The sequence below is a fragment of the Marmota monax genome, unplaced genomic scaffold (assembly GCF_021218885.2).
Source record: "Marmota monax isolate L192 unplaced genomic scaffold, Marmota_monax_Labrador192_F-V1.1 WCK01_AAM20220418_F8-fsc00073, whole genome shotgun sequence".
Lineage (NCBI taxonomy): Eukaryota > Metazoa > Chordata > Mammalia > Rodentia > Sciuridae > Marmota > Marmota monax.
In genome coordinates, this window is record NW_026692846.1 from 8,383,945 (window position 1) to 8,406,324 (window position 22,380).

Here is a 22,380-nt window from a genome sequence, read left to right on the forward strand (position 1 = left end):
TAGTGGACCCTCACTCAATGTATTGACTGATGGAGATGTGGAGAAATGGGTGGTTCTGAGCCACGAGGAATGAGTTAAAAGGAAAGGGAGAGACTTAAAAGGTGAGCAAGAAGAGATAAGCATGTTCATGATGCCTTCAGAACAGGCAGTATTCCCTCGGATCAGGAGGAGCCGCCTCATCCCCCTCCTTGCTGCTCACTCCCACACATGCTCTGAGCACTTCATTTTTTTGATCGTTTGCAATGCCAGGGATTGCACACAGGGCCTTGCACACCCAAGGCAAGCACTCTACTACCGAGCCACTTCTCTAGTCCTTGATCTCAGCTTTTAAGGGTGCTGCAAGAGCCTTCTCACATGTCAGCCCCCAAGCTCTATGTATGACTTCCTCATGTTGAAAACGGTCTTCACCATGGACTTCATAGTGACTGTGTTTCAGGCCCACACAGGGTTTGACCCAGTCTGAGCCTCTGTCACTGAGCCTTTCTGCTCATCACCCCAGCAGCAAGTTGGGAGCCCATCTTGCTTTCTTTGGGTTTATGAACACCTGAACAGTGGAGAAGAAAGGTTGGTTATCCACACAGGAAGACTAAACAGGGCTCAGTCAGGTCTCAAGGCAAGATCTGGCTAAAATCCTCACTTGGTCCAGAGAGTAACCTCTGAGGCTGAGGAGAGAGTCATTGATATTATTGGGATGAAGAAACAGAGACTGAGAGGAGCTGCACAATTTGGTAGAGAACACACAACTCTATGGATGAGGCCCAAATCCAGGTCCTCATGGCACCAGGCCCACATCCTTATACTCTGGCACTGGGCCAAGCTGCAGAGCCAAGGCCAACACACGCACGAACAGAGCAACTGAACCTGAATGAGAGCCGGAATGAGCTGGGTTCCACCTGCACTTGTAAACTCTGATGTGTGGTTTTCCATTAAATATTTGTTCACCCCATTAAAGCATCTGCTGTTAGATGTGAATTAATTAATGATGAGTTATAGTAGCTAAAGAGTTGAAAATCTGGCTTTCCTTCCTTTTCTGCTCCAACAATGGTATTTTATCCAAAGGAATGTAGCCAGTCACGTTTTGATGTTGATTCTAGCTGTTCTTATCATAAAACAACAAAATTAATCTCTCTATATGTACAAACTTATCAGGGCAGCTGAACCTGAACAAAGTTTAACTTCCTTGAACTGTTATCATACCCTATCACTTAAGGTTTAAGAATGACTTGAGGCTATTTCTGACCAGTAAGAAATTTTTTCATTCTGTCTACTGTGGTGTGACAAAGAGACTACTTTATTGTACCTTGAGCTGGGTCCTCAACTGCAAAGATTTCTGTACCTTAATAGCAGGTTGCTGGCAAGAAGGGAGAATCCAGGACTGGTAGACTGATTTTGAGTTTAGAACACTTGGCTGATTTGGGTGTGGTCAAGGAATGGGTGATGCCCACAGCAGTGTCTCAGGGAGGCAGAGGACTAGCGCAGGAACCTGGGTATGGTGGACCTGGCCTGGGAGCAGGACATCCTGGGCAATGGGAAGCATGCTCTAAGGAAGGTGGGTAGTTGTCTTCTGACTCCTGATGGGAAACACAGGCCTAATCACCTTCTGTATTTCAAACATGTCCATGGTGATATTCCCTTCTTCATCTTGTATTTAAGTAATTTGAGTTTTATCTTTTTTTCTTTTCATTAGCATGGCCAGAGGTTTACCTATTTTATTTATTTTTTTCAAAGAACCAACTTTTTGTTTTGTCAATTTTTTCAATTGTTTCTTTTGATTTCATTTCTGATTTTAATTATTTCCTATCTTCTACTGTTTTGGGTGTTGATTTGTTCTTCTTTTTCTAGGGCTTTGAGATGTAGGTAATTTATTTGTTGACTTTTTATTTTTTACTGAATGCACTCAATGCAATAATCTTTCCTCTTAGTACTACCTTCACAGTGGCCCAGAGATTTTGATATTTTGTATCAGTATTCCTATTTACCTCTAAATTTTTTTTTCCGTATTTGGTTTCTTCTACTATCCATTCATTATTCAATTGTATTTTATTTAGTCTCCATTTGTTACAGTAGCTTCTATTTTTTATTTTATTGTTAATTGCTAATTTCATTCCATTTATTCTACATATGTCTGTTAAGTCTAAATTATTGATTATACTATTTAGTTCTATAGTTTCCTTATTTAGTTTTTGTTTGGAAGATCTGTCCAGTAGTGACAGAGGTGTGTTAAAGTCACCCAGTATTGTTGTGTTGTGGTCTATTTGACTCTTGAAATTGAGGAGGGTTTGTTTGATGCACATAGATGCCCCATTGTTTGGGGCATAAATATTTATAATTGTTATGTCCTGCTTATATATACTTCCCTTAAGAAGCCTCTTCTGATTAACTTTGGTTTGAGTCTACTTTTTTCTGAAATGAGAATGGATACCCAATTTATAGCAAACAAAATTAAGTTTCAGATTTGAAGATGAAATTAAAACATTCCATGATAAACAAAAATTAAAAGAATTCAAAACTAGAAAGTACACTGCAGACCATTCTCCACAAAATATTCCATGAGGATGAAGTGAAAAAAAGTGAAAACCAGCAAAGGGAGGATCTACACTAAAGGAACATTCAACCAAATGGGAAACTAAAACAAATCAAAAACCAAAAATAAATCAAAATTAAAGGAATACAAATCATATCTCAATAATAACCTTAATGTTAACAGCCTAAACTCATCAATCAAAAGACATAGACTGGTAGATTGGAGTAAAAAGCAAGACCCAATAATATGCTGTCTTCAAGAGACTCACCTCATGGGCAAAGACATCCACAGACTGAAGGTAAAAGGATGAGAGAAAACTTATCACTCATATGGATTAAGGACAAGAAGTAAAATCAATAATCAATAAATGGGATGGATTCAAATTTAAAAGCTTCTTCTCAGCAAAGGAAACAATTAATAATGTGAGGACAGAGCCTACAAATTGGGAGAAAATCTTAACCACATGAACCTCCAATAAAGCATTAATCTCTAAAATATATAAAGAACTCCAAAAACTTAACACCAAAATAACAAATAACACACTCAATAAATGGACTGAGGAACTGAAGAGACACTTCATAGAAGAAGAAATACAATTGATCAACAAATATATGAAAAAGTGCTCAACATCTCTAACAATTAGAGAAATGCAAATCAAAACTACTCTAAGATTTCATCTCACTCCTGTCAGAATGGCAATCATCAAGAATACAGGCAACAATAAATGTTGGTGAGGATGTGGAGAAAAAGGTACACTCCTATATTGCTGGAGGGACTGCAAAGTGGCACAACAACTATGGAAAGCAGTATGGAGATTCCTCAGAAAATTGGGAATGGAACCACCATTTTGCTGAGAGCCACAGCCAGTCGGAACGGCCCCTGGCATTTTACCAGAAGTATAGTTTAGAGGCAAGCCATTAAGATGATGTTGGATTGAAACAGGTTGTGTATTCAATTGTATATTAGACCTTTACTGTCCGGTAATAGGATGGCTCTTGCTGCCTCGGGCGCCCACTACTTTGGAGTTCCAGTTGAGTTCTCGCGGGTTCAGAGAGAGAGTGCACGCGCAGCCCAGGGGAGGGAGTTCCAGTTGGTGTGTGGTATTTCTGGAGGAGCCTCGTGGGTGGCGTTGGGGAGAGTTGCTGGGGGGGAGCATGGGTGGAGTTTGCTGGTGGAGTTCAGAAATAAAGTTTGTTCCTGCTTGAGTGGCTCATGATTTGTGCCCAGCCAGACTACAGCACCATTCGATCCAGCTATCCTACTCCTTTGTTTATACCCAAAGGACTTCAAATCAGCATACTATAGTGACATAGCCACATCAATGTTTATAGCAGCTCAATTCATAATAGCTAGACTATGGAACCAACCTAGGTGTCCCTCAATAGATGAATGGATAAAGAATATGTGGTTTATATACTCAATGGAGTATTACGCAGCTTTAAAGAAAAGTGAAATTATGGCATTTGCTAGTAAATGGTTGGAGTTAGAAAATATCATGCTAAGTGAAATAAGCCAATCCCACAAAACCAAAGGTTAAATGTTTCTCTAATATGCAGATGCTAATTCACAATAAGGCGAGGGGCACTAGGGAAGAATAGCATTACCTTAGTCTAGGTAGAAGGAAGTGATGGGAGGGTGCTGAGAGCCATAGCCAAGTCGGAATGATGCATGGCATTTTTGCCAAAACTGAGTGGTTGAGAGGTGACGCCAGCAAGCCACTGAGATGATAATGGTTATGTTTAGCTGTGGTTAGGTATCAGTCATGGTTAGGTATCAGTCCTCTAGGATTGATTCCAAGATTAACTTGTGGTAAAAAGGTCACACAATTTTGACATTGTTTTATTATTTGTCTAGCTTGTTCCTTAGTTATTTTAAAATGCTTTTGTAAAGTATTAGCATTGATATGGAACTTTTTATGAAAATCTGTAGCTTCTTCTAGTGTAGAGAAAATATGTATGTCATGTGTAGTTTTATCTGCTAAATCATTGCCCAAACTGAGGGCTCCAGGCAATCCTGTGTATGCCCTGATATGTCCTATAAAGAATGGATCTTTTCTGTCCCAGATTAGACTTTGTATAGTGGAAAGCAAAGAGAAAACAGTAGAGGAAGGGGAAATCCTACCAGCATCTTCAAGGGGTACTATAGCATTAACTATAAACTGACTATCGGAAAATAAATTAAATACAGAATCTTTAAACATCACAAAAGCTTGTAATACTGCATTAAGCTCTACCTTTTGAACTGATTGTTTGGGTACTAAAAATGTAAAAGTTTGATCAGGTGTAACTATTGCTGCTGTACCATTATTTGACCCATCAGTGAATATATTGGGAGCATTCATGATAGGTGTTTTTCTTGTCATTGTTGGAAAAATTATAGGATGCAATGACCAAAAAGACAATAAAGGATTAGATGGTAAGTGGTTATCAAATGAAACATTAGATTTGCACATGATTATTGCCCAAGTATTTAACTCATTAGCTAACTCATCAATTTGATTCATAGTATATGGAGTAATAATTTTATTGGGTGAATTCCAAACACTCCCTTTGCTGCTTTTATTCCTTTGAGTATTAATTGTCCTACAGCCTCAGGATACCTAGTAAGAATAGTGTTAGGAGAATAAGATAAATGTATCCATAATAATGGACCTTCTTGCCAAAATACTCCTATAGGAATATTTTTTGTTGGTAGTACAATAAATAATAAAGGCAAACATATCAATTCTATCCAAATGCATATTTTCCATATATGTTTCAATGATTTTTAATGCCTTTCTTGCTTCAGGCGTTAACATTCGGGGTGAATTTGGATCTGATGGACCTTTTAGGATATCAAATAAAGGTCCCAACTCTCCTGTTGGTATACCTAGATAAGGCCTTATCCAATTTATGTCTCCTAATAACTTTTGAAAATCATTAAGTGATTTGAGTTGATCTACTCGTATTTGAATTTTTGGTGGACGGACCATGGTTGAGGATAATAGAACTCCTAAATAATTAATTGGAAAATTTAATTGTACTTTATCTATTGCTATCTCTAGATTATATTTTTTTAATAAGTTTGTAAGTTTGGCATAACATTCTAGCAATATGTTTTTAGCTTTGTGTGCTAATAATACATCATCCATATAGTGAAATATTTGTAGTTCAGGATTTTGATTTCTAAGTGGCTGGATTACTTTGTTAACATAAATTTGACACATAGTTGGGCTGTTAGCCATCCCTTGAGGGAGTACTTTCCTTTCATATCTCTGATCGGGACCTTCATGATTCAGTGCAGGGATAGTAAATGCAAAACGTGGACTATCCTCAGGATGAATTGGAATTGAAAAAAAAAAAACAATCTTTAATATCCATAACTAAAACATACCAGGTTTTTGGCAAAGCAGACAATTGAGGAATCCCCGATTGAGCAGGTCCCAGAATAACCATCTCATTATTAATGGCTCTTAAATCTTGCAATAATCTCCATTTACCAGATTTCTTTTTGATGACAAAAATGGGAGTATTATGGGGAGATACAGAAGGTTGTATATGTCCTTCTGCTAATTGTTGTTTGACCAGGTCATAGGCTGCTTGTATCTTTTCTTTAGTCAGGGGCCACTGAGGAACCCACACTGGTCTTTCTGATTTCCAAGTAATTTTTATTGTCTCAGTGGCCCTTTCTGAAAATCCAACCCATGTCTGTCCGTTCCTTGATCTGTTTGTATTGGTGCTGCTATACCTTGTTCTTGTTTTTCTAATCTTTTTCCTTTCTTAAAACCTTGTCTAGCCATAATAGTGGGTGCATTTTGATTGATGTTATTTGTTAATGTCAAACCTAATTGATCTAGGACATCTCGTCCCCATAAATTTACAGGGAGATGATCCAATACATATGGTTGTATAGTTCCTTCACATCCTTCAGGATCCTTCCAATCTAATACCATTGCACTTCTACGGGGATTAGTCGCCACTCCTAGGCCTCGAAGCATTTTAGTGGCTTGTTGTAATGGCCAATGTTTTGGCCATTCTTGATGAGAGATGATGCTAAGGTCTGCACCTATATCCATTAGCCCATTAAATTCATGTCCTTGAATATTTAGTTTTAGCATGGGGCGAGAATCTAAATTTAAAGAAAGCATAGCCCAAACTATACCTGTGGAGCCTAATCCCTTGGAACCTCTTTCTACAGTACGACTGGAAAATTTATCATGTAGGCTGGGTATTATAAGTAACTGTGCTATTCTATCTCCTGGTGAAATTACTGATATACCCTTTGGAGAACTGGCTATAATTTTTATTTCACCTTCATAATCGGGATCAATTACCCCAGGACTTATCATAAGTATTTTTAGAGTAGAAGAACTGCATCCCAATAATAAGCCTACTGTTACTTTGGGAAGAGGTCCTTTTACCCCTGTGGGAATGATTTGAACTCCCATCTCTGGAGTTAGTACTGTTCTGGCGGAGGCACAGATGTCCAACCCTGTGCTCCCTCTGGTTTGTCTGATGAAGGATCTAATGGACAATGTGTCCTGGGCACTACCCTGATGGGATTGCTGGGTTCCTCCAGTGCTCCGTATATTTGTGGTTTGGGGCCCCAGAGCATTGGGCCCCCCTGTCCATTTTTTGGCAATGGAGCCCGATGCCTTTCTCCATGATATCGTGGATAAACATCTGGTCCTTGTTCATTTTTTGATAATGGAGTACCCTCTATGGTGGTTTGAGAACGGCATTCATTAGCCCAATGTCTCCCTCTACGGCATTGTGGGCAAATACCCGGTATTCTACTCTTTTGATACCTAGTTTTGTTAAAACCTCCTCCTATGGGGCAATTCATTTTAAAATGTCCTGTTTGTTCACAATTGTAGCTTGTTCTTGGCCTGGCATCTAAAGCCTGTTTTACTGCAGCTGCCACGATTTGCCCTTGTTCATTAATGTCTCTGGCATCTAAAGCCTGTTGTACTGCAGCTGCCATGACTTGCCCTTGTTCATTAATGTCTCTACATAATTTAATATATGTGTTTAAATCTTCATGTTTCCATGGTCTAATGACTTCTCTGCACCAACGATTCACTTGCTTATAAGCCAGTTGTTTTATTAATGGCATTGCTTGTTCTGTATTCCCAAAAACTCTGGTAGCTGTTATAATAAGCCTATCTACAAATTCAGCATAAGGTTCATTAGCTCCTTGTATTACCTTAGATAATTGACCTTGTAAACCTCCATGTCCTTGTAAAGTCTTCCATGCCCTAACCGCATCTACACCGCATCTGCTGCATTTCGCCTAGCCGACTCCTTGCAAAATTCCTCATTGGCAACCTTCCATAACAGGTATTGTCCTCCATTTAGCACAGCTTTACACATATTAGCTCAATCTGCTGGCATCATGTTCAAGTTGGTAATGGATTTGACCATGCTTACAGTGAAGGGTGCTTGAGGACCATAGGTTGTTACAGCCTCTTTTAGCTGCTTCACTTTTTTGAAATTTAAAGCATGGTGAATTCGCTGCCCTCCTGCCTGCTCAAATACAGGGCATGTTAATATTTGAGATCCTGTCTCAGGATCCCAACTATCAATGGCGGGGGTTGGGAGCCTCCCAGCATATGGAGGTGGTGCTGTTGGTTGGACACTTATGCCCTCTGGTGATAGAAAGGTGTTAGTAGCAGTCTCCTGTTGTAACTTTTCCCCTGATGGCTTTTTCTGCTCTAATATTTCTTCCTCTGCTTGACTAGTTCGAGAGACCTTCTCTTTTACTTGAATCTTTTCCTCTGTCTGACTAAGTTGAGAGACCTTCTCTTTTACTTGAATCAATATGTCTTCTCCTTCCTCTACCATTGTCTGAACTGAAGGCTTTGGACTAAGAAAACAAGATACGAATGTCCACAGTGGCAATGTGCCAACTGGCAGAGTCCCTGGGCTTTTCTTTTCTATTCTTTTTAAATCTTCACCATGATGGTTCCATTGTGATATATTCAACAACTCCTCCTTAAAAAGCCATGGGCTACATTTTTGTATTGTATCAACGTATGCCCTGACTGTTCTTGATTTTACTGAGATGCCTCCTTCCTCTATCAATTTACTTAACACTCTTTCGGTTTGTTTTTTACTAATTTCTGATTCCATATTTCTACTATAATACAACCCAACAAGATAACACCAAACAAAACCAAAACAGAATGAAACAAAATGGAACATCAAAAAATCATTATAATAGCCTTTCTATCCTCCTGAAATGTCCATCAGTCCTTTCTCCCTATCTGTTCCTCAGACGCAAATAGTTTTTCCTCAGATGTGAGCGGTTTTTCTTCCGTCTCACTCATCTCCAGGGACAGGCAACTTAAAACAAAAGCGAAACAAAAGAAGAATCTTAAAATGGCTACCCATCCTCTCGCAGTGCTCTCAGGGGCGAGCAGTTTACCTTATCACTTACCCTCAGTCGTTCCCCATGCGGCCCACCAAATGCCGCAGTCTGGCTGGGCACAATTCAGGAGCCACTTTATTTTTAGAACTTTATTTTTAGAACCACACACACCACACCACACAGCTCCTCAGGAAAAACCCTCAGAGCCCAACTGCCACCATCAGCTTCCCACAAGCCTCTGTACCTCTCCCACTCCTCCTGCTCTTGAGGCGGATTGGCTGGGTCGCATGGGCGGAGCCAAAAAAAGTCCCCCAATGAGCAGCTCCGTGGTCTGAAAGGGCGGGAAAACAGCCCAATGAGCATCACCACAGAGGAGCCAATCAGCTGGCAGCTAGAAGTTTGCTGGGGCCACTGTGAGCCAATCATCAGCTGGCAGCTGGAAGTTTGTGGCAGCTGGAAGTTTGCTGGCAGCTGGAAGTTTGCTGGGGCCCCTTCGGCTATGGCTCTCAACATGTATTCAGTTGTATATTAGACCCCTGATGTCTGCCTGGGCCTGCTACTTTGGAGTTCTCTCAGGGATTCCCGGAGAGTTCCCATTGGTTGGGGAAGTGTGGGAGGAGGTATTTCCGGAGGAGGGATTTCAGGTTGGCGTGGTGTGTCCCGGGAGAAGGCCATATGCATGGGTTTGGTGGGAGTTCGGAAATAAAGTTTGTTCCTGCTTCATTGGCTCGTAATTTGTACCCAGCCAGACTACGGCAGGAGGGGAGGGGAAGGGAGGGGAGGGGAGGTGGGGGTAGGAAAGACAGTAGAATGAAACAGACATTATTACTGTATGCGTATATGTGACTGCATGACCAATATGATTCTGCAACATGTACACTCAGAAAAATGAGAAATTATATCCCATCTATGTATAATATAGCAAAGTGCATAAACGTACTCTACTGTCATGTATAGCTAATTAAAACAAATTTTAAAATTAATAAATAGATAGTATTATAATAGAAATGTTTTAAAAAAGAGAGAAAACACATGCCTGTGTCAGGTGGTGCAGAAACGGAAGGGCAAACTGTGAGTAAAGCAGAGGTTCAAGTTGGAAACTGAGTCACAAAGACTCAGAAGGTGTTCAGTTGGTCAGTCTCTACCACAGGAACAAAACATAAGAGGTCATGGTCAAGCAAAAGCCAGCAGCCCAGTCTGAGGGCAGACCCCATTTCTGTTCCACCCATTGCTGGTAGGGTGGGCTCATCCTTGTTCACATTTTGTTCAGTGCTGGTTCAGGAAGCAGCTGGGGCAGCATCTGGGGAAGACGTTGACTAGCTGTCTCTGGTGGGGATGGGGGAGTGAGGAACTGACCACAGCTGGATGGCTAGCTGTTCTGAGTGTCTGCACTTGAAAAGTTCAATGTGTTTTGCTTTCTCCAAGCCCAAGAGTACCTTCACTTCAAAGTTAGCCTGGTAGTATGCATGACGGATCCAGTGACCTCAGCCACACTACTGCATATCTATGTAGTTTAGAAATGAGGTCTACTTGAAATGACCTAATTCCTTGCTACTCAAATTGTGGTCCAGGGACCAGCCCATTGGCATCTCATGTGAGTTGGTCAGGAAATACCCCTACTTTGACCTACAAAACAGCAATCTGCATGTTGCATTGGCCCAGGGGATTCCTGTGCATAACCTAACTTAATCACTGACCTGGTTCATTCCATGATTGGAAGGAATGGCGTCCTTCATCCTGCCACTGTGTTCTTCAGCCAGGTGGCATAGACGGAGATCCATGGGCAGGAAGAGAGCACAGCTCACCTCCAACATTCACTGAGTGTGTAACCTTAGCAATCAATCCCTGTATCAGTCGTGATCTTTTTATCTGTAAAATGAATATGATAACATCTACATCATGTGTGTGAAGATTATTAACGTTGACAACTGATAGGCACCTATGGAGATGGCAGAGGAATCCCGGAGATTCAAGTTCTGGGAATCTCCACTGCTCCACACTGCAGCCAGAGGCAGCGCTCTCTTCATGGTTCAGCTGCAAGGGATCCTGGTAAATTGGTGGAAAGAGGAGAAGCAGAGCTGGTGCATGAATTGCAAAGGCTTCTGTCCAATAGGAGCCTCCTTCTTCATCTCTGCCCTCTTAGAGATGGACACTGATGCCCTCACATATGGTCTCAGTAGGTTCTGATCCTGGGTCCAGACCACCTCCCTCTATGGCAGAGGGGAGGTTCTAACTGCTCTCACCAATTTGCCTTACCTTGAGCTGCCACAGCTAAACCCATGGTGCTGCCACCTCAGTGCTCATGGGTTAGCAGGAGAGCTTCTGCAAAGTAGGTCCCTGAAGCCCACCCTGGGGCTCTGCAGAGTAGTCAGAAATGGGGCTCAGATATGCACACTGCTGGCCCCTGGGCCATATAGAGCACTACTGTTGGGTGGCCTGGGGACCACACTTGCAGGAGCTATGCACAGGACTCGAAACTGCTCAGTGCAGGCCACAGCTTCTCTACCTCCACCCCTCGACCACGCCCAGGTGCTCTGGAAACATTTGTGGAATGAACAAAGCCCTGCCAGTTCTGTGATGTTTCTGTTACTTTCCAGCCGTGGAAACTTACCCTGTATACCTGTATATCAGGAATGTGAAACACCTGTATATATCCAGAACCTGGCACCTAGTTCTATGCCCAGTCTATGATTTCTGGGTTAAATTTCTTGCCATAACAAATAACTATAAACTAGTGTCTTGAAATAGCAGCAGTGTCTTCTCTCACAGCCCGCAGATGAGAAGTTTGAGATGGAGGTATCTGTGGGCAGCTCCAGGTGAAGGTCACGGGGAGGATCCTGCCTGGCCTCCTTTGCAGACCTCCATGTTCCTGGACGTGGAGCTGCAGCACTCCCAGATGCAGCTGTCTTCACACAGTGTTCTTCCTGGGCGTCTGTGTCTCGCCCCTCTTGATGTAGGAACACAACAGTCACTGGAGGTGGGGTCCTTCTTCATCCAGTGTGACCTCACCTTAACCAACTGCATCTGCAAAGACCCCATTTCCAGATAAGATCCTGTTCTGAGGTTTTGGGCGGGTGTGGATTGGAGGAGAGAGGACACAATTCATTGCCCTGCCCTCAAGAGGAGAATAACTGACCTGTCCCATATAGTTTAAGAAAGTCAGCAAGAACATCTCCTCCTTCTCTTGGTCACATCTCCCTTCCCTCCCAGAGCTAATTGACAGCTCCCACGGTGGGATCCTGTGGCTCTTGCTCTGTTTTCCTTTCTCTATTCAATGGTTATGATGTGACTTCGACAGGGCAGGTCTTCAACTCTGAATCCCCCACTTTCTCCTATGGGGTGGTCTTCTTCTCAAAACCCTCAGGGTCCCCATGCCAGCAGGGGTCGCCACACCCTCACCAACCACCAACAACTGGGAGGATGGAGGTAGTGGGCTGGGTACATCAAGTTAAAGGGAGGGAAGGAAAATCTTCTTGGATTGTAAATTTTTTTTCTGGAAGATCTTGGTGAAAACATGATTTTAATTAAAAGAAGCACAGTTCAGATAAAGAAAGAAGTGTCCAATATCTGTGGCTTTTGAAGAATAAGCACCACAGACTCAAATCCACCTCTACTTCTGGGATTTTCCATGTGGGTTTACACTCCTCTGCCTTGGGGGGCGCAGGTGTGAGCAGGGAGGAAGGAGAAGGCTCAGAGCCTTAGTCTCTGGGACAAGACCATCTCGAGGTGGCCCTGCTATGCTCCTAACCTTGAGTCTCCCATTTCCTGCCCCCTCAGCAGGCTACACCAGCCAGTAGCCTTCTACGTGGCCGTGTGCTCTACTCACTGCCCCTGCTGCCTGGTGGCCTTTGCTCCTGTCCCACCTCACTGACACTTGGCCCCTCTCAGGCCTTCCTCAGGACTCCCCTTGGCCAGGAACCTTCCTCATTTCCTTGAGTTTAGGTTAGGTTTCCTCCACTGTCCCCCATCCTTGCCTGTGGCTCCAGGCACCCCAGGGTCCCAGCACATGTTGCCTCTTGCTATTATCCTGTCACTTTCTCTTAAAGACTGAGGCCACGCGAGGCACTCAGCACACCATCATTTCTGGACGTCCTGCAGATGGTCTTGCGAGGGGTTATTCTCAACACATGCGTAAGCACCAAGGAGGAAGCCCTGAGTGGGTCAGTGCAGGAATGAGACCTCAGCCGGGGTACCCTGTCACCTCCACCAAGGCACCCCCGCAGGCCTCCTCCCACTGCCACAAGGCATTGCAACAGCTCAGTGGCTGCAGGCAGCAAGGGATATATTCTTGTACAGTTTTGGGGGTGAAATGCCTGAAACACTGCTGGCTAAAGCCAGGAACTCAGCACGGTTGCATTCTTTCTAGAGGCTGTGGGAAGACCCCTCTGCTATTTTCTGGATTCTAAAAGTGCTCACATTCCTCGACCCAGGGCCCCTTCCTCCGTCTTCAAAGCCAGCAGCACAGCCTCTTCAATCTCTCTCTGACTGCTGCCTGCCTCTTCTATTTATCAAGACCCTTGGGATGACCTTGGGCCTACCTGGATAATACAGGAAAATTTGCTTAATCATACCAGCCAATTCCTTTTTCCATATAAAAAGATTATTGTAGGTTCCAGGGATCAAGAGGAGGATATCTCTAGGGGCCTCATGCTCCCTACCACAACTCCTCTAGCCCCAGGTGCCCTCCTGATCCCCCCCCACCCCAGCCAATGACAGGAAGGTGGCCAGTCTCCTTCCCATTCATGAAGCTGCACAGTTGTCATGCAGGCTCCACTTCAGAGACCCATCCCTTTCCTGCCTGTGTAAAGACCTCCTTCTCAGCTTCCTTAACTGCACAGATGAATGAGTCCCCAGGGACGCCATTACCCTGCTCACCAAATGTGCACATAAATGAGTTGCCAGCTCAAAATAGCTCTTCAGGTAAGAGGGAAATGTGTGAAGGCAGCTTCCACTTGGAAGATGATTTGACGAGGGTGAGTGTGCTCCTGAGGTTGAGGGAGAGCGAGTGTGCAGAGGGGCCCGGGGAGGCCCAGATGGTGCTTGAGTTCTCCACTTGCTTGTTTTCCTGGTGCTCATTCTCTGCCTGGTGCAGAAAGCAGTCTCCCAAGAAAGGATGATGATATGGATGGATTGGATCTGGAGGCCCCAGAGGCCCATGGATTGAAGGTTGGTCACCAGCCCTTGGTGCTACTGAGAGGTGGTGGGACCTTTAGAAGGTGGGACCCTGTGGAAGGAAGTTAGGTCATTGAAATCATGCCCTTGAAGGGAATATGGGGACCCCAGACTCCCCTTTGTCTCTTCCTTCCTGGTCCACGAAGACCTGCAGCCTACGCTCCCACCATGTTTGCTATGCTGCCACAGGTCCAAAGCAACAGGCTGTGATCTCTGAAACCTCTGAAGCCATGAGCTAAAATGAACCTCTCCTCTTTTGACCTCAGTTATCTCAGGTGTCTGTTATAGTGACAGAAATCTGATGAGCACATGTGTCCTGACTTGGGGGCCATGGGACCAGGCAGGTGTGGGTTACATACACCTTCACGTCCAGAGATGTGCTGGGAATTGGCCACAGGCCAGCCCTGAAGTTGAAGCTCAGGAACAGGCAGATGAGGTGCCCAGTGCCCCATGGGGGTGACAGGTGACCACAATGGAAGACTGAGAGTAAAGGGCTGGACACCAGCTGAGGTGGCCAGAGAGGGGACGGCTGAACCAGAGCAGAGGACAGAGTCAGTCCATGGCCTCCACATTCCAAACTGAGATGTCATCATGACCAAGGCACTTTGGAGCAGAACTGCTTAATGTGATCCAGCCCAATGTTAGTGTCCGGAGGCAACAGAGGAATCCAGACAGAGCAGCAGGTACTCAGCTGTCTCCCTCCTGTCAGTGTGTGCTGGCTCCTGATCCTCAGGGAATTCACAGAAAGCTTGTGGGCTCCAACCAGCCCCTGGCTTTGTGTCATTTCTGAAGAAGCCCCATTGATGACATCAATGTGAGGTTGGAGGAGATGGCCTGGGTACAGCATGGGCCACTGTCTCTCTCTCCGGCTCCCACCTTTCCACCTTTGGGCCCTGTCCACACTGTAGCTGGGACATGGGCTTCTCCACAGTCTTTGTTCTCATCCTGATGATGTCATGACAGTCCCCACCTCAGACAGACCATCTGAGCCACCTGCTAAAGCAGCTCACCTGTCTGTTCAGTCTCCAGGTCAGAACTGGCCTGTGTCCTTCAGAGCAAGCCTGGGATTGCTGTCACTCTCCTCTGCCCCTGGGGTTTGTCTGCTCCTTACCATGAAGAAAAGGACATTTTTCTGGCTGTCAGATGCTGAGGCCCTGTGTCCAGGGCTCGCTGAGCATGTACTAACTGAATCAATGTGCACATGTATGCCTGATACACTTTTAAATATTCCCTCTCTTTTATAAGAAGCATCAGTCAAAGACACTAAGACCACTTACATCAGATGCCTGGTTACAGCACAGCCCCTGGGATTTGAGTGGGAATTCCCAGGTGGGACTCCTGGCTGTGCAGTGACTTGAACATGAACTCTTGAGGACAGGCACATGTTCCAGTGCCCACACAGTGACCATCCCTGAGTCCTCCAAGAATACATAGTGTCTGGTCTCTTTTGATTTTTCTTCTACTAAAACCACTTTGCCTTTGTTCTTCGCATTTCTATTTATTTTGGGGGAAAGCCTCTACTGTACTTCCAGTGTGACTGTTATTTAGGGTCCTCCCTCCCAGCCTGAGACGGGGTGATGACTTAGAACGCTCACCCTTTCCTAGCTCCCTGACGGGGAAGATGTTGGAAGGCCATTTTGGAGTTTCCCTCGCTAGCAGGCAAAAGAAGCACAGGACTGTGGCAGTGCATAAAACCCTCCCAGTCTTTTGAATTTGCAGATGGGGCCCCAGCTAACAAATTGGCCCATCAGGCTGATGTTCTCTGTCCTTGTTAGCGCGCGGGATCCAGCCTGTCTCTCTTCTAATTGGAGTTTTACTTTCTGAGGCGGAAAGTCAAGCTTGGCACAGTTAAAGTGCTTCTTTGTTTATGCCCACTTGCCTGTGATAGAAAAGCCACTAATTTCCCAACAAAGAAGCTGGTGGCCTCCACTGGTCCTTCTCTGAAACTAATTTTCCTCCTTCCTTTTTTTTTTCCCTTTACCTCTCCATTCTTTTCCTTTCCTCCCTCCCGGCTTCTATTCCTCGTTGCTCCGATTTCTTCTTGGGTGACCTTGGTTAAGTTACTTAACCTGCTTTGGTTCATTTCCTCCTCTGTAAGATAACAGAACCTCACTTACAGTTCTGTTTCCAATATTAAATAAGAAAACACTGGGGGTCCTCGACAAGCTGCTCTGTACATTCTGCTGGCCTCGTCACTGAGAGCTGCTATTCTAATTCCTGGGTTCTCACCCTCTCTCCGTCCTTCTCTTTCTCCTCTTCCTACTGCTCTCTTGTTCCTACTGCTCTCTTGCTTATTTCTAGAACATGAATCTTTCCTCCCTTTCTTTCTTCTTTATTTTCTCTTTTGTAATTCAGCTCTGGTGATTATCTAAAGATTAGCTTGATCAGAGACACCTTCTCATTTATCTGAGAAGCACAGTCAGCCCCAGGGCCCTTTGAACCAGCATACATCAGCACAGAGCTGGTTTATAACATTGGCATTTGCGGCGTCAACTCAGTGTTATCTTACGTCCTCTACAGCAGCCAACGGATCCCAGAGATAATCGCAAAAGGGTTTATGTTTCTCTAATCAGGAAGTAAGAGCACCGAGGAAACCACCTCTTAATCTAGGGTAAGATTTTCTCTGGACAAAACAAGTAAGAAATATGGTTATTATGCTAGGACTCTCGTCCGCCCCCTCCTAAATTGAGCAAAGGCTCATAAATTGTTTGCCCTGTGTTTCTGGACAGCTGTTTGCTGACTCTCTGAATCATCAGCCAACGTGTTGGCATCTTATTAATCATGGGCTGTTTCTATTGCCTATTTTGGTGAGGAATTCGGCTTTCTAAAGGAATATGCCACTCAGCAAATAAGTTTGATACCAAGTGAGGGTGACGGTCAGCTCCTTAGATGCCCTCCCGTATAGGCATTTTGTTTTCCTTCAATTTACAGGACCGTTTGTTAACATTTCCTCCGTGTCAGGAAGCACAGATGTTTTTCAGAGGGATTTTTCCATTTGTATGCCTAAAGGGCTTGGGTTTTTGTTTTGTTTTGTTTTCTTCTTCCAGTTCTCTGCACAGGATCTTCATGCCCTGTCCAAATGCAAGGATCGACACCTTTTAGCCACAGGACAATCAATCGCTACCACGCTAAGTTACGCTGAGTTTCATCCTGCCTGCTCCTGAGCCTGCACCTGACACAGTGCTGGACTCCTTGCAGATCCAGCTGGCTCTGCACATGACTTCTGCAGGTGGAAAAATGTTTGTCAATATGCAGCTGAAGGGTGGAGGAGGAGTCCACCCAAATGGGGGAAGTTGGAGAGCATGCTCTTTTTGCAGCAAATGTGAGTGGACTTGGAACCCAGGGCTTGGATTCTAGGAACAGCTGTGGCACCCTTTCTTTGCTGTGTGGCCTCAGATGGGCATTTCATCTCCTTAGGACCCTGTGTGCTCATCCTGTCCTTCCAAGTGTACAGATTTGGGTTAAAGACCAGGTGAAACAACAAGACATGAGGCCATTTGTATGTATAAAACAGTGAGAACTTTAGTAACTTTTTTGTTACTGTCTTCCAAAAACCAAGATGGCACCTGGTGGACAAGCTGACATTTATTGAGCATTTACTATGATTTGGCAGAGTTCCATACACTTTTGCATGTGTTCTCTCATTTGAACCTCAGAAAAATGACAAGTTGTAATTCTTCTTATTTTGTATATGAAGAACCTAAGGGTGAAGAGGTACAGCACCCTACTGGATGGTGCCCAGCAAGCTACCAATGAACACAGGCCTGAACCTCTCTTCACTGTGACAAAGCTCAGTCTTTTATGCTATAGCTACTTGAAAAGCCAAGCATGCTTCTCCCCTTCTATGGAGAACAAAGTCTAGCAACTTAGTAAAGGAAATCTTTGCCAAAAGGATGCACAACGTGTTTGATCAGATCAGCTGTAGGCATCAGTGGCACTGGCCACACTTTCTGCTAAATGTTTATTGAGCAGCTCTTATGTAGAAATGCAGTTGTTACCGGTTTCTTGGCTCAGGCATCTCCACCTGTCCTTTGGTGATGAGCAATGAGTGCAGAGCTCGCCTTGCTCCACAGGCAGGCCTCAGACGAGTTGCAGGAATCTCCCATTTTCAGGTCTGCCTCTTTGATGTCCCAGTAACGGGATAAGTGGTCTGTTTCGCAGCTTGGAAGCAAATGGGACACGGTGGTTGCTGGCATTAGGACTGTGTATTGGGAAACAACCAATCACTGCTCAAACATGGGCTCAGAACTGGTTCCATGGCTTTCAATCAATGAGCTCTCTCACCTGGGCTCTGGGCATATCTGAGCCTCAGTTTCCTCATCTTAAATATAAGATGGGCAGGGGTGTCAGGTATGGGGACAGCATGCGGCCCTGTTCTGGCCATCCCCATTCCTTACCTGTCGGGTTTTTCTTCTCCATGGTGGAGGAGGTTCAGGGATAACTGAACTGGGGAGAGTTGGGATTCCTCGGTCTTTATGCACATGAAGCCCCTGAGCTGTTTTTCATGACTTTCTTCCATGTCCTTTTGTAATGAAGCATCAAAGATTTTTCTGGTTGTTTTGTTTTTCCTTTTCCAAAAGTAGCCAAGATAACAATCCTCTTCAGCATTGGCCATGCAATACAAGCCCTTGCTAATTAATAGTGGCCTCCATAGGGTGAGATTTCTATAAAAATAAATTACACATATTCAGGTGTCTGGGTTTTGCCACCATTAAACTTAACTGCCCTGTTTGTGTTTCTTTATCGCTCTATTTTTTTAAAGAAAAGACTTTTAAAGAAGAAGAAGAAGAAGAAGAAACTACATTACTTCAGCCAGGAGCTGGGAAGAAGCTGTCTTTTTGTATTTCTAGTATCTTCAAATAAAATATGTTCAAGCACTCCCAGCCATCTGCAAAAGTCTGTTTGGAGAGACAACTACTTCCCCTGCCAGCCACCCCTGATTCTTATAAGCATCAATTCTATTTCCCAATTCCTTTGCTGGATTAAATTTATGAACTGCGCAGCCCTTTGGGTGATAAATCTGTTGATTGTGACCATTTCCTCTTTCCAGCTTCCAATTAACATGATTGGTGTGGAATCCACAGAGACAGCTAAGGTCTTGTTACCTTCGTCTTGCAGCTCAGAGCTGAGTCAGCACCAAGGCCAGCAGTGCCGCCCCCCTTCATCATTTCTCACACACCTTTCAGAGCATTTAACAATGGCTCAATATTATTTCCATTTATTTATTTTTTGAGAGGGGGGCTCTGAATATAAAACTGCAGATGCAGCTTATAATATATTTTTTTTAAATATTCTACTCAGTATGGGGAATTTCTGTAAGTTTCATTCTCTGAGCAGCTTCAGTTTTGCTTAGAAAAATGGATCCAGCTTCCAATCAGTACCACAAATGACATTTGACACATGCAAAAGGACACAGAGGAGATGGAGAGGGAGGAAGTTCCACCACACACACACACACACACACACACACACACACCTTTACCTCCCTGCCGTCATGTCATCTCCTGACCCTGGGTGTCACCATCGCCATCACCAGCTGGTATTCTGGGGCTGTGGAAAGTAACTGGGTCCAGTCTGTGAACCACAGTTGATTCTGCTCCTGACTCTCACTTATGCCCTGTGTGATTTGGGGTGGCAGTACTTCCATGCCTCACTCCCAATTCCATCATCCATTTAGAAAAAAGTAGGGGGTGATGAGTGCTTACCTCTTACAGGTAGATTCTGAAATAATGTGAGCATTCTGCAGCAGCTGAAAGCCAGTGCACAGAGATGCTCTTATCTCATAGTGCACTGAGAGCTGTCACTCAGGAGCCAGAAGGTTTGGGTTCAGATTCCAACCCTACCACTTCCTGGATATATGGCCTTGGCACTCTTTGTTTCAGATTTCTCATGTATAAAATGAGAATGATAATCATAGAAAACATTTTATTATTGTGAGATGAAATGCACTAAGAGCTAAAATTGTGATAAACACAATTATCATCTAAAACATCAATAAGCCAATATCTGTTGAGCATCCACTACAAGCCGAGTGCTCTTCTAGGTACTTGGCATGGCCTCCTGGTGAAGGAGAGCCTTCAAAGTCAGCTGGAGCATCACATTTAGGGGGGACCTTTCCTGCACTTCAGTCTCTGGCTAATCTAATCCTCTGGCATGAGTTCTCATAAGACATGGCCTGCTCATCTCAGCACCTGTGACTGTCACAGGTCTACTCTGCATGTGCTTATGTAAGTGTCACTCAACCACAAAACCCTGAGCACAGAAACTGTGCCATTGCCAATGTTTAGTGCAAGGCCCAGCACCTGCCAAGAGCTCAATCAATATTTGTTGAATGTCAAATGGGGATACAGTCCTGTCCCTTGTCAATTGTTGTAAATTCTACAACAAAGCTGTATTTAAAAAGTACTATAGAAACTCTAATGGTGAAGAGCTGACTCCACCTGAGACTCGAGGACATCTTCCTGGTGCAGGGCCATGAAGGATGACTAACAGTTCCTCAGGCTAGGGGGAGTGGGGCACCAGGCAAGGAAGAGTGCACACCAAGGTAAGGAGGGGAAGTGTGTGGGGTGCTGCTTGGCAGGAGCATCAGGGGGCTTGATGGCAGGAGCATCAGGGGGCAGTGTCTCCCATGGGCACTGTGTTCGATGCTTTGCACCTGGTTGATACTTAAAGAATATTTTCCACAGAACATTGAATCAAAGGGCCAGTGCTCATCCCCAAGGAGAATACAAGGTATCTGGCTGTGAATAATAGGCACAAGGGTTGGTATTATTTAAGATATAGGTTCTGACTGTGGTGATAGAAACTAAATGGAAGAATGGTTTAAATTAAACATTTGTCTTTCTCTCACAAGCAGTGTGAACGTTAAGAGGGGAGGGTGGGGATGGTGGCCGCATGGACTAGGGACTGGGCTTTTCTCTCTTCTCGCTCTGCCATCTCAACACAGCTTTCATCCCTGGGACCTGGATGGCTCCCCTAGCTCACACCGTGCCATCCCCCTAAGCCAGTGGATGGGGAAGAACTTGTCTCCCACTGGTAGCTACCTCCAAGAGAAGCTGGGACATAATCTTGAGCTGGTAACCATGCATCCTGCCAAGATTTTCATTACTACAGAGGGAGCAAAAGCGAATATTAGGATGACACTTTGACACCTTGGCTTCAGTGGCTTCTGTGCATGGTCAGGAGCTTGCAGAGATTGGGGGTATTGAGATTGAAGTCCACAAACATAAAGCTTGGGAGAACTGAGCTCCCGAGAGAACTCTGGTTCAATCTCAACATTCCCTGTATGTACAGACAAACTTGGTTCAGTTAGAAGGAGATTTTTTTGAAGGACACCTGCCAATGCATGAAAATACTCTGACATGCACATTCTATTAGGAGAAGTGACAGGAGTTATTTGCTACTATTAAAATACAAAGCCTACAATGCACAATTCCTTTATAAACTTGAATTCCTTCATTGTATTAAAAACAAGCTTTATAGTGTGGGAGAGTGATGTGTATGTTTTAATTATTTCTGCAAGATTTAGGAGTCAGTGACATAGAGATCGCAGTAGGCTTTGTCTGTTACAGAGTATGAGAGCTTGCTTGCTATGCTTAGTAAGGCCTCCATGATTGATGTCACAGTGGGGTTAGAGGAAGTCGGGCATTACAGAGAAACTAAAGAAATGCAGAGTCTGGGTAGCAGGTGAATCCCCTGAAGTGCTTCCTCAGGATACAGGGAGGGGGCAGCCAGTGGTATTCTTAAGGTGACTCTAAGACCAGGAGTTGGACAATGATAATTACATGCAGTTCCATATCTTTATCAATTATTTTTCAGCAAATATCCCCTCTCCTCTCCCTCCCTTTGGAACAGATTGGACGTTCTTGTTTCATAGACTCTTGCATGGACAACAGAAGGTGAGCATATTTAACAAAAGCACACAATACAGGCGCTGTTTAATTGTGTTTGCATGCAGGCTGGCTCCTGGGCACCAGTGATTTGCCTTGAGAAACTCGTGCCCAGAAAGGCTACTGCATCCTCAACCTGGACCCCATGATGAAGACAGGTGGAGCAGACCCAGAGGCAGCCTGCTGCCAACACTGCAGCCTGAAGCAATTCTGCCACTGAAGATCATCCTGAACGCACAGGAATAAATGTGCTTACAAGCCTCCAAGTTTTGTAGTTTTTATGCTGCACGACTAGTTCACCAAGACACCAAGCTTCTTAATTCCGCTTTGATTTGTTTCCTATGTGAATCGCAAGTTAAATGCATTTTTAATGCAAACACAGTTCAAGGAAGATGGTAGGGAGAGGCGTGTGAGGTAGGGCTCAGCTCCACACAGTCATTCACAGAT